At 33.8% G+C, this 14336-nt stretch overlaps 1 pseudogene; it reads right to left on the bottom strand.

Moving 5' to 3' along the window:
• Window positions 1–12021, bottom strand: part of LOC128237701 (copine-9-like) — a 47919-nt pseudogene extending 35898 nt beyond the window's left edge.
• Between the last annotated feature and the right edge of the window lie 2315 nt (window positions 12022–14336).

The raw sequence follows: 14336 nt of genomic DNA, 5'->3' as shown, positions 1-14336 counted from the left end.
CAGATATCCACTTCCGGTTCGCCGAGATCAAGGGACGACAACTCCACCGAGCCAACAAAAGCATGATGATGTAGTTCCGGGGACCTGTTATGGAAGATAATTCAAGCAAACAGTATCACATATTAAGGACCTTCCTTCACATAGTCATTCACTGCAAGGGGGGAATTTTTAAATCGGACCTTATCGCCACAGTTTAAGACTCGCCTGGGCCGCCCCTCCTTTATTGGTGAAAGCTTTCCAATTTGAAATCGTTTTTAGACACAATGTCTTAACAATCTTTCAAAATTATTCTAAAATAATATATTATATTAAATTCGACCAAAGCGGTTGTTAAACAAACCAAACATATTCTTTGAGTCGGACAAGTAACCTCCCGCAAGCTCGTATATTTATTATATCTTGAAAATACATCTTTCATTTCTTAATACACGTTAGAAAATATATAGTATATACTCGTATTTATATTCTGTTAAAACAGGTACATTGGCAATAATCAACATATAAGCAGCGAACTTCAATTTGTTCTTACCAACCTCAAATACTATTTCCATTTTCTTTGGTTAAAGTTTAATCAATGCCCATCATTCTTAACTAAAGTTACTGTCAATGTTTCTGTCAGTTGTCCTTATCCATTTTCAGGTTATGTTTGACGTTGGCCATAATCACACATTTATATACATCTTTTATAGTGTTCTAGAACTAGTCTCCGCATCTCTCTTATACATGCCTTTGACATTAACTTCACTGAACCCTAAATGCAACCCCAAAATACAACATCATTTTGAATTTGGAATATACCAAATAGAAAACATAATTTTAGTTTTGGTAAGAGCTTCCTTGACCTTCATCCTACGGAATACAAAAGAAAGCGTTATATGTATCGCACGTAAGCTTTCCGCACAGAAAAGTACATCACTTACAGTCCATTAACGATTTTTAGCAGAAACCTTTTTCCATTTTGATATCTGCTAGCCTTTCCCCAAACATAAGATGTCCTCGCATAACGTTACAACACAACTAATATCGTCGCAATACCACACGCATACCATTAACATTTAAACAATCGAACATGTGTCTTTCGCATGCTGAGATAAAACTACCGGCATACATTGTTTTTCGTTGAAATAACTTCAATTTCAATACTTATGGATTGCGCGACGCTTTTTTGGTTTGAATGCATTGTCTGCCAATAAATTGTATACTTCGACTGCATGTTAATTTGAATGTATATGATGCACATATGATTAACAAATAAAGTTAGAATTTAAGGCATTATTTAGTGCTTTCTGGCTTTAAATGTAAACTGATGCGACACATAATTTGCACATCATTCTTCAATCCATTCATGCATTATTCCTTCATTTGTTGATTAATAATGTAGTTATTGATGTGCCCATTTTGATTTAAAAAGAATTGCTTGAATTACTTCGGTACTATAGGTTCTATTTACAGAATGCTCCGTAGATTTAACAGTTTCATTTTACAGACAACGTAAGTCTAAGTCCGACATAATTTGTTGTTGTTTTCGTGTGCATTTAAATTAAGATACGAATTCCTAATTTATATAAGTAATTACAAGACGTACACTTCACATATACAACTTGCAGATGAAATGTGCACTGTACAACGTAAAAATGTTCAATGTTTCTAATTTTAAGATTTTCAGGGGCGGCTCCAGGATATGACGTGAGAGGGGGCGTAACTTTGGGACGCAGTCTTTTGACATGCACCCCTCCCTCAGAATTGAAATTTATTTGGTTTAAATATGGGATTATATGATAGGACGCTTTTCTGGTGACCTGTATTACGTCGAGTTCGGTGTGTAAACACATATACACGTTTACTCACCGAACGAGACGTGATGCAGGTCATCAGAAAATCGTATAATCGCAATATTTCATTTATTATATACCTGCATATTTATTTATTCCTTTTATTTTTCGGTTTCAATTTGATTTAAATTTACCGCCATCTGTTAAATGCGCTTATGAATTCGAGTGAGTTACGTAGTGTTGTGTAATGTAGTCAAGGGAGGCTAATACAGCGAAACGAAGTCAGAAGTAACAGAATTATTTTTATTGAACAATATAAGAAATTAACAAACTGCTAATACGAAAACAATTATCAGATGTCACAGCACAAAAAATAAAATCAACAAAACGGAACTTATTTTACGAGCATACACTAATCGTCATTTCCTGTAGACGTAACGCGGCCATTTTTAACAAAGTTAATATTCGTTGGATTTTTGACGATCTTTAAATGCAGAATTGAGGGAAGTTCGTGAGTCAATCGCTATTTCTATCGATGACTCGAATTTGCCTTTTTCCTTGTACTGGCGAGCTGCTCATATTCATGATAATAAACATGGATAATGTAACAATTTATGTACTTTGGAATCGCAAGCAACTAGTTCACTGAAGTAGCTGTCTAGATAGAAGTGTTCTCTGCTTTGTGCTTATCCTCATGGTTCTTTTGGTAAAGCTATTTTTAGCAACACGAAAATAGTTCCGTGATTAAACACAGTAATCGCATAATACTGAATCAGAAAACGACAGTATGGTGATACGGATATTTTAATACGTCGTGCTGTATTTTCACTGTTGGATATGGAAAATGAATTTGATAGGCGTATAATAAATGACCCTTATAATTGCCACATCTGCTAAAGCTTAGCCGAGTCCAAAATATTTTCAATTATAAACTAATAAATGAAATTTAATAACATTTTATTAATTATGTATCCCGAATGGTTAAATGATGCTTAGTCATCGTCCATTTCCTATTCATGAGAAGTGTTTTATTCACAGTGATAAGAAACAAAACACGGCAATGAAAGTACCATTCATGATTCAACTTAACCACCACAAATGGTATAAACAATCGGTTAATCTCATTGTGATTGCTTCATAGCATATTCATTCAAGTAGGCTGCCACTTGTGCGTGTTTTATTGACATATTTCAGCGATATAAAATATCTTGCTATAAATGTGTTTTGCTGTTTAACTTGCCTACTAATACACCTCAAATTTAAATCAGCAAAATTTTCGTTTTGAATCACGAAGCTGCCCATGGCGGAAAGCCAAATGCTCCGTTACAACAGGAGCTCTTCTAGACATTTGACAAATGCAGGTGGACCTAATTTCCTCATACTTAATGTTGGCGCACTTCTTGATAAACAAGCGCTGTACGTATGTACTATATCAGAGTAAATTAATTCCAAGATATTTTTGAGCGCAGGTCCATCTGACTCACAATGTTAAGTATAAGAACACATTGGGTTGGGCATTCCTACTGAATTTAAAGTCAAACTAATATGTATGACTATGGGCCTCATAAAGAAACGAACTACGGCACACGCATTTATCTAATGACAAATATACTGTTTCAGGTCCAACATCTTTGTTTTGCACAGTTTTATCTAACAATTGCATCTTTCAAAAACATTTTGTTGTCAAATTAATCAGTTGACTGCAGCATTTATGATTCCGCTTTTTAAAGAACTTTCTGATGAGTGTCAAATTTGATAGGACCATTTAAATGACAGTCCACATGTTGTTATGGAAGTTTACATGTCGAAATTATTTTTCAAAGGCACTTATTATAGGTCTATGCCGTAAAATGTTTAGTTAATAGCTACGGGGCCACAAACTTCCATTTCAAAAGCGTCAACATATCGTTATTATTATTTGTTATCTCTACGCAATTCAAATGTTTTTTGTTTGTTTTGATCATTTAAGTCAAAGGAGTAAAATTTAATTATGCATTTAATTAAAAAAAAACACCTTTAGTGTGCGCCTTTTATAAGAGGGCCAACCAAGCTCCACGTTGTGTTCAACCTTGATTGCGTTGCTGAGAGGCAAAAGCCTTGACCAAGACTATAATCCTATCCGTTGATAATCAGAGCCATGGCAAAGTCTAGTTGGTTTGGAAACTACTATGCAAAACTCCTTCAAAAGTTTTACTTATTTGTTCAAGTTTTCAGACGGGAAAACTTACACCTGTTTACACCTGTATCACGTGACAGACTGATAAATGAAACTCCTATATATCATTATAACCATACTTTATTCAAAGTCATACGTTAAAACACATGTTACACTGAATAGTAAGTTCCGAATTGGGATAATTTTCCCTAAAGATTAAACAAGGAAACGACAATGCGTATCTTAAATATGCGAAATAATCGTTCTAAACCAATTGTTATTAAATATGTCAAAGGGTTTCTGTGGCTACCGATTGCGATTTTTTCCTCGATTGCGGTGTTTTCCCAGCAATGAAAAAGGAAACGAAACGAAAAAGTTTGCTAATGTGAGCGACTGCAACAACTGGTCTCATACTTGCAAAATAAGATCTCGCCGTGCATAAATTAAATATGGTTGTTGAGCAACTACATCTCTTAAACAATCCACACGGAAATGATGCAGGAGTGACTTGAGTTATTTGCATATAACAAGCATGTAGGGAAACAAAGGAGCAAGTGCTTCTGACGAAGTATCCTAGCATTGTGAAATAATTTCACCGCAATACTTTTTTCAGTGCCCACATATAACAGTTACTTGCTGATTGTTTTATTTTGTCAAGTTTTATTAAAGGAGATAACCATGATTATGTTCGTTAAGCGAAGTAAAATGCTAGTTTTAGTGATTAAGTTGTGTGTATTTATTATTGCGCAAGGGGAAAAAGAATATTTAAGCAACTACACTGATGCAAAAGTGAGTTGCCAGAATCGGGGAGGTCTTTTTACACATACACTGTTAACATTTATTGGATTAATGCAAAACACATGTGAACTTGGTGTTAACACCGGTATGTTAGTGGAGGACGAATCCGTATGGGTACATGGGCAGGCTCAGACAGGACCGTATGTAGCTCTCCATACTTGCATGAGATTTAGCAACAAGGACAAAAACAGTTTCATAAAAAATAGGACATTTTATATGAACATCCTTTACGAATGCAGTGTGTTCTGTGATCAGATTTTACACTCGACGGGATTCCTTGGGATTTACAAAGATTCGTGTTTCTGCATGTCTGATTCATTTAGATTTCCACATACACCGGAATGCCTAGAAAACGACTTCTTGGACAACCATATGGGGGTAATCGTTTTCAGATTGATGGGAAACCTGCAGTTTGATGTTCATTCAAAATCTCCAAATTTTAACTGCCTCGGAGTTTCGTATCAGGAAAGTGGAAAAGCATCGTATTTTAACACTAAGTGTATGTCAACGTTATACAGCATATGTACACAGCGTGTTGATAGCGCTCTTAGTAACGAGTGTTCAACTATGCTTGCAAATGGAACATTTTGTGTTAATAACGACACGGCTACATTCCTTGAACACTATCAATATTGCTGGCTTTATAATGGAACTCTTCTACCAATTGACTCGGGCATATCATTATCTTTAAATTCTTCAGTTATGCTAGGAAGTTTTCGTGCTTTCAAAGTTATTGAGGATAATAAAGAAAATGAGGACAGTATAACTTGGCCATGTTTATCAATTACAAAATACAATGGAACCGTTTATCTGGAAACAGAAAATTGTTCGAATGAAAATGCATTCATTTGTACAAATGATATAGACGACATATATAACTTATCAAGATCTGAGACAAAGGATGGTTTAAACACAAACATTAGGCATCCTTTTCTCATTATATGTTTAATTTCGGTACCTATTGGTATTATGTTAGCACTGCTCATGGTCTGGTCTCTATACAAACTTCATTCTAACAACCGATCAGGGACCAACAACGGAACGTCACTGAACGATATGTACATCACGGCCATAACAGACGAGCGACTTGGGAATGAAGCGACGCAGGTCGAGGAATCTACAGCCTACGATGAAATAGTTGAAGTTAGCACGGTTTGAAAAACAGCTTCGGAAAACTTGGTCCTGCGTTCAATAAACTAAATAGGCACATTCTAGATAAGACGTGGACGGGTAGAAACGTTGGAATAGGGTAACCGATCGAAAATTTTCCAGCGTGTATTAGTTTGATTTTGTTAACGTAAAAAAACCGAAATGCTGTTTTTTTACTCGGAGCTCAGTCAAAAAAGTAGTAGAATGTCATCTGTGAAAATGTACATTGAATGGAAACACCTTATTATATCACTCAAGCAAGCAGAATGTGATAAGACTGATATAAAATACCTAAAATAACCAAACATTAAATGGCACTGCTGTACTGGTCATGAATCGGGATCTAACATAATACCCAGGTACCCGCAATTTCCTTCTCAGCGCCCGGGTATCCGACCATACACTACTACTCTGAAATAGCATTGTATAATCAGCAACCAACATACAAAACAATGACTAAGACATGGGTGATAAGTTTATTACGTATCCCTTCTTCCTTTCCGAATGAGGAATGAGGAACAATCATATTGCTTATGATGACGAAACGACTGGAACCTTCAGTGTTAAAAGATGGCAGCGAGATTATGTTTCAGAAGAAGAAAGGGACCATTAATTTCCATTTTCAATTATTTCAAACATTTTTTAAGGTAAAGACAAAATTGTTTGTGTATGTACTGATGTGTAAAACACATGCATCTTTATCTTCAGATGTGTACTGCAAATAAACTAGTGTGTAAAACGCATGAACGTAAATGCACTGATGTGTATAACATATGAACATGTATGCACTGATGTGTAGAACATATGGCAATGTATGCACGTATGTGTAAAACATATGGATGCGTTTGTACTGATGTGTATAACATATGGACGTGTATGAAATGATGACAATAACTCAATCCATTATCTTCTGTGCATTTGCAATAAATATTATTTTCCTGAAAATTTAGATCACTAATACGTGGTATTTTGCGTTTTTGCATCATGTGCATCAGTTTAAAGATACCAGTATTACGTTGCCTTCAGTGCTAAAATATATACTTCGTTTCTTTGTTGTTGACTTTTCCCTTTAAATTTTCATGATATTGCCAACAGATAATATTTGATATATATCAATTCTATTTGTGTATTTCACATACGATAGAATGAAGGCTTTGGTAAATAGATTTTTTTGTGTGTGCAAATTATATCAAAATTGGATGAATGAACGTCTATTTTGCTAGTAAGTCCAATTTACTTTTGGCAGAGCAAAAGCTAAACATCTCATTTTCTTAATTTGTAATGTACATTTGCATTAGTTTTAATACTAACATTAACCAGTTCCTTAAAATGTATCACAACATGAAAATTCTGAAATACGGACAGTAAATTTAAAATCTTCAAAATAATTTTATCTTATTTCATGTATTAACAGTACTTAAATGTGTTAAAGCCTAGGTAGACCCTTGAAAGCCATGGAGCTTGGTTTCTTGGTGTTGATTCTTATTTTTGAATAACATCCAATTACAAATAATAAATAAAATAGAGGTGGTGTTGAAGAATTAGAAAATGAAGGTTACTACATTTTGTTTCTATACTGTCGACATTTGTTTTATAAAACGCTCTCAACTATGTATTGCGATATAACTATAATGGTTTGGTAGAGTTTCTGTTAATTTCAAGTGCACTTAATGGCAACTACCTAACGTTGGTTTCGTTTGCACATTTACAAAATTGTTGACCACGTGCGTGTTAATTCATAAAACTCGGAAGTGTTGAAATACATGTGTATGTATTTTCTTTATTGAAAATGATCTCAGCGTCTTGGAAGGACAATGTCTTGGTTTAAAAAAGTATATGACCATTGATTTGTATTCTTAAACTTACAAGGAAATATATTACTGCCACCATAGTCAGCATGGGAGCTTCCGATTTCATTCAATGAATGTCTACAGTAAATGAATTCAAAACAATAAAGGAGAAACCGAGACACGACCGGGAAGTATATGCCCTATTGTTTATAATAAGACATGTTTCACATGCGCTTAAAGCTGTCATGGTGAAGCTGGAACACAAATAGGTTGTTCTAATTGGGGTTCTTACAATAAATAATGGTTAATTCTGTTAAATAGCCGGTGGTCTCTTTTAAATATGAAGGTTCCTGTCTAAATCAAGTTAAGGCTCTTATACCCAATTTGATATGTTTACCAAAGTTTTTCATAGTCATTTTCAAGGTGCTTTTAACTTTTATGATGAAAATGTCCGAGCAAAATAACCATCCATAGAGCTTTACATTAACGTGAAGTGATTTGATATTCCTCCGCGGAATGAGTTCTGTGCTTAAATAACCGCTTGTGTTTTACGGGCCTTAAATTTTATCCAAAAAAAACATAAAAAGAACATTTAAGTTATAACATTTCACTGCTAATGAAAATAATAAAATGATAATACCAACCAACACATCAGAAAACTGTTTGTGAAGTCATGAATCAATAAGAAAAGTTTAAACCTTAACATATATATACTCGTGTATAATTTTATACCAATATATAACAATAGTATGTCCGCTTTTTTGATACACACATTTGCAATCAATTTTGTGCGCGTTTTTTCTGATACTTACATGTGTAATATATGCTTTGACAATATTTCTTTATAATTATTCTTCGGCCCATGGTGTGTCCGTTTTCTAATGAGAAAGAGACACAATGTGTATGTTTGCGGTAGAATTGTATTTGTCTGTCTTATAAGTCGAAAAAACATGTATCTTGACTAAATCTATCCTATTCAAAATCTATAGCTAATACACAAGTATCAGGATTTGAATTACGTCTTAAATTTATGTTTAGATCTGAAAATTTAGATAGTCTAAATTGGATATAAACTTTAATCTGTAATCAAAATTTCTTTACAAAGAGTGATTTTATTTCAAGGAATATGGCACAGTTTTTCGTGAACACCTATCGCCAATTCCATTTAAAATATATTGAAAACGCAACAACGACGTCGATTTCTTATTCGGCCTGTACACCCTGTCATGTCTATACATTTTCCATTAACATGTTGTATTTAAAATCAAGTTAAGCATGTATAAAGCTATTTATTACTTACTATGAACATACAATCTGGTAGACCTGCCCCAGCCCAATCGTTAAGGGTAGAGGTCAGGCGTTCAGAAACGTCATCCACGTCATGTATGTATATCTTAAAATAATAAGTGCATTAGTTCTTGCATTTTTTAAGGATTTGCAAAAAACAACACAAAACAGCAGCAACAACAATGACAACTACAACAACTGCATTATTATTATTTATTTCTCTCCTGAAATCAGATGCGCCGATTATCTTTTTAAAAAGAATTGTGTCCTTGTTACTTAAATGTTCTGCTTGATAGATAAGTTCGCACTTGATTTCACGATGCGTCATTGTCATTCAAGGAGACTAAATGTTTAATGTATTTACAATTACATTCGCTACAGGTTAAAAATGGAATTGATTAGATATCTCGGTTTAAACTTACACTTGAATGTTTTCACTATGACTGTTATTTAAGTACATAAAACAATTTTAATTGCATTTTCATTATAATTATGTTATCACTGAATACATGTGGGAGGTATTAAAATAGTTAGATTTGCTTATGTTGTCCAATCATGTTTCTGTATCAGATTAACAACGACAGTAATGAACAACCAATAATATAAACATTGAACATACAGGTGCTTCTTTGATGCCTGATTATAATGGCAATTACGATTGCATAAGTGTCGTATGTCGTATACATTTCTTATGTATTTTATTTCCACAACAATACCAGAAAACCGACACCTGGCAAGAAATGCCTCAGCAACTTCATTACGCCATCTCCTATTGCTGAACAGTAAATGATGTCCGGCAACAATAACAGCACAGGTACGGACAACATTATAATCATACAATGGAAAAAAGTATATTCATAGATACCAGAAAATACTTCATCTTCATCCAGCGTGAAACATTTATGAAATTAATTATTGTCCAAGGAAACGCGTTGGCATATTAACAAAGATTCGACATTTTGTTTAATCAAATATGTTCCATTTCAAGACGATTAAAAAACACACAAAATTTTGAGACTGGTACTCCGACAAATTATCTATGATAACACGAAGAAACATAACAATGGTCAATTGTGTTTGATGTCAGATCAATATTTTAAATCAATTTGTAATTAATTGAATGAGAAAAACAGACACTGTTGTATACACACGTTTGGGTGAATCTAGACACCCTAATGATAAATTTCTATTAATGTAGTTTGAACATCTTAAGAGCTAGCACTGTTTCCCCGACTCGATTCCTTCGTTTACAAGTAATGATGGTTTCCGGTCGTCGAGTACTTAAAATTTATTTATCAGTTTATCCTTTTTGTGTGTTAATCTTCATTGATTTCAAGTTCATCCGAGCTCTAAAAAGGCTTATATATTTTGATTTATTAGTAATTATTGATTAATGATGGAACAAGGGTGGAGTTATGGCCATGCTAAATATTTTAAGCCCGCATTAGACCCGAGTTCCAGTGAACTCTTGTTTCACTGACAGTTTCAAGGCGGTAATCCTATCATTTAACTGTAAAGCAATTTTGATGAGTGTATGGTTTGTTTGTGGTATTTGTATTTGTGTATGTGGTGTAAGTTTGTTTTTTTGTGTTTGAGTTTCGTATGCACTGTTATTATGTTTGGGTTTATAGTTCATATTCATTTAGGCCCTTGCATTGTGACCCTAAACAGGGCTTATTTGCTTATTTTTTACACATGTATAAAATGAGCACATCGCGTTACAACATGTGCCATGGGCATGTATCAATAAAAACCCAACGATGTCAGTAATGATATTAACTCTCTTTGAACATAGATATTACAGACATAGGTCCAACAGTGTTTGACTCTCCCAATTATCATGTTCTTGACCTTCTGAAATTAATATGTTGTGCTATTTAAGTAAATACACACACAGTTGACAACTGCCAAAGATTTTATAAGAAACGCTGCATGTCACTATGTGTTTTCAATGAATAACACCAAGAATTTTGACGTCCATAAAACTTTCACAGTATTAGAGATTTGAAATTAAATCAAAAAGCTTATTTCAAAAGGCAGTGTTTGTATCTGTTCACAACATGTTAATATTACAACTAAAGTCATCTTCCTAATTTGGAGCTAATTATACTACATGTAAAGTACACACGTGGGTGTAAGATACTTGTTCATGGTGTTTAATAGGTTAATAGAATTTGTTTTAATAATCAAAAAGCATTTAGTTAGGAAATAACTTCAGATGTTTTATGAATAGAAACCTAGTAAACATGTGAAATTTAATCATGCATGTAAACAATTTCCACAAACAATACACATGTTATGTTTGAAAAGTCGAGGGTAACTGGTCCATGAAAAGGGTGAAGAAAAATGGAAGCGATGGAATGGTTGAAGTTCTAGATAGTTTCTAAAGATATCACTTCATGTGATCGGACATTCATCCTGTAGAGAACATTTATGCAAATATATATTTAATTGGAATAAACACGTAACTACAGACAAACTGACGGAGAGATCGTGTTGTTTTATTTGCTGTCTCTAAGAGGCTTTTGTCCTTTAATGTCGGTTTTCCTGGGATAGAAAGAAGGAGGTACTTCGGAAGTTGCTGCTGTTGAAAAAGATGTAGCCACTCGATCAAACTAATAAACTTATATAAATACTTGTATAAATTACATCCAACAGTTTGTCCAGGTCAATATAAATTGCTTTGATGTAAACACATGAAGTCTTACTCACGATCAGTAAATAGACACCTAAAAAGTTAAACCCAAAATAGTCTTGGAGTAAGTCAATGTTATGCAATTACAATGCATCATTGCCAAGTGCTGTAAGGAGATTTGTTTGAAACAACTTCCAATTATTACACATAACAATGTAACATTTGATGCTTTACATGAAAAAAAAGTTTTTACTATGAACAGATTACATTTTGAGTGGACACATAGCTTACCCTTTGTCTAAAAGTACACATGTACACTTACCTTTTAAGGAACAAATAACCCACAGCCAGGTCATTGCACCGGAGACTGTCCATCCGTTGTAAATACTCCCATCGACCCCTATTTCTACCGGTCTTCCAAGCCGCTTCTATCATGGTCAGTTATCAAACAATAAGAAGTCATGTTCATAATGTTTTATACCATGTTTTTTTAAAAACAAGATGCAAAGACTTACCAGCGTATATGTGAATTGAGTTTGTAAATATCAGCTGAATAGTCGTATTTTGTAGGAGCTGTGCCTGTTCGTGAACTTTCTTAAATGGGAGTTAGCAAATGTACAGACAAAAAAAAACAATATTCTTTTCGAAATTTACATTGCACAGAAAATCATTAAATTCAAGCACTTGCATGGATATACTATTTGATTAATCGGGATCAGAGAAACATAAACATTAAACTAAAAATCGTTTTTGGTCAAAATTCATTACCTGTATTTCATTGACCTGATCTTCAATAAGTAGAAGAAATTCAATAATAGGAAGTAGTTAACTGTGAAATATTAAACAAAGATATTGCCAAATGTAAATGACCAGATGCAGTTGCATAAGTTATATTCAATATTCTTGAACAACAGTAAATATGTTTTTCTTTCTTCAAGAAACTAACAAATGAAAACAAATAGTTACTGAATTTTTCAAACGCAGACGTTACCAAATTGTCGCAAATTGGACGTTTCTGTGGAAACAGTGTCTAGTTTAGGTCAGCTGAATTAAAAAGAAGCACAGAAAAACAAAAACACTTCAGATTATTATTTGTCTTATAGTTCAAACAGGGGGCTGTTCCATGTCTAAATAATTGTGTTTGAGCACAATAGATGTACATGTATATCTAACGGAAATGTTCTTGTAAATCAATGCATCAGTTTGTGAGTTACTTAAAATGTTTTGCTGAAAGCAAACAGCGTCTTCATAAAAAAGGCGTGTATACATTAGAATATTAATTAGACAAGAAAATGTTGTTGACAAACCTTACCACATTGAACTCGTTGTGGATTGGTTGTATTGTTCTTTTTTCAGATACTGAAATATATGTGGGCAGGTCAAGGAATAAAAATTATAAATATTTCCTTATAAAGATGTGTTGAAAATGTGAAAAGTAGTAGGTCAAAATCTCAGTTTGTCCGAATATTAGTGAAGAATTTAGATTTTGAAATCAAATATAGCTAACCCATGGAGGAACACTAATTTGACCTAGCTCATTTCCAATTTGAATGCCAACAACTCAATTAAGAATTTCAGATATAGAGTTTTACATGTTTGTTTCTTTATGATACTGCCATAAGATGGTATTTGATCTAATACGCTTTTTGGTTTCACAAACGGCAAAAGAAATGTTTGGGGCGATAAAATTGTTTCAGTGCAAATCGTATTTAAATTGGATGATGTGTTAAACATGATCTCTCTTAATGTGGTCTTTAGATTAATTAAAAAAGTTAAACATTTCCTTGTATTTCAATGTAAGAACATACTTAAACACCATAAGTTACTGGAAAATAGAGATGATGTAAAATTGTATCTGTTGCCCTTTTAAAGGAAATTGTTGGGGAATACTGAATCTGTATGTATGTGAACACTTGACATAATGGTAGAGATATGTTTGCCAGGATACAATCCTGCTATCCATTATCAAAATGTGTCATCCGCTGAAAGTGTTCAGCCTGCCTAGAAAGTATGAGTTTCCGCGGCCCATGTATTTATCAGTTAGTGACCTTAACCTTTCACCAACTGAGCTCAATGTCAATATGAGTTGTTTGCTGATCGTGACCAACCAGCTGACCAAGTTAAGTTTCTGAATCCGAGTATTCTTTAGTTATTGATCGGAAGCAGATTTTCAGCTCAAAGTCATTACGACCTTTACATTTGATACACAGACCAGCTAATGTAAATATAATTATTTTGCTGGTCATGACCAACCTGACTACAAATTCTGAGGCCCTGGGCGTAAGTGTGTGATCGGAAACCGCGGTGACAGATGGAGGGTCCAATTTCTATATGCTGCCCTTAAGGGGCATACAAATGGATAAACAATAGTAAATAGAAGAATAGTGTGATTTGGGCTGTGTTATATTTAGAACACATTAAAAAAATATGTTCAATTATTGCAATGAAATTTGGACTCTTTGCAGGTTTTGTAAAGAACTGACAACAATTTATAAGCTCCAAAATGCATTTCTAGTTTGCCACCGCTGGGATTTGAACCCAGAACTCTTTCTACATGGTAAGAAGTGTTTTTCTTGAAACTACAGTGGCTGTGTTAAGAGAGGCATGGAGCAATGTGCCTGAAATACTTTATTTCATACTAGAATAACAACCGAAAAGTTCCTTGCCATCATGTACGAAAACTATCTGGATGTTAGCTATATACCACTTTTTCAGAAATAAATTTTATTCATATCATTTACATCTTGTTA

This window comes from Mya arenaria, chromosome 6 (assembly GCF_026914265.1).
Source record: "Mya arenaria isolate MELC-2E11 chromosome 6, ASM2691426v1".
NCBI lineage: Eukaryota > Metazoa > Mollusca > Bivalvia > Myida > Myidae > Mya > Mya arenaria.
The sequence above is the reverse complement of the archived record's forward strand: the minus strand, read 5'-3'. Positions and strand labels throughout refer to the sequence as shown.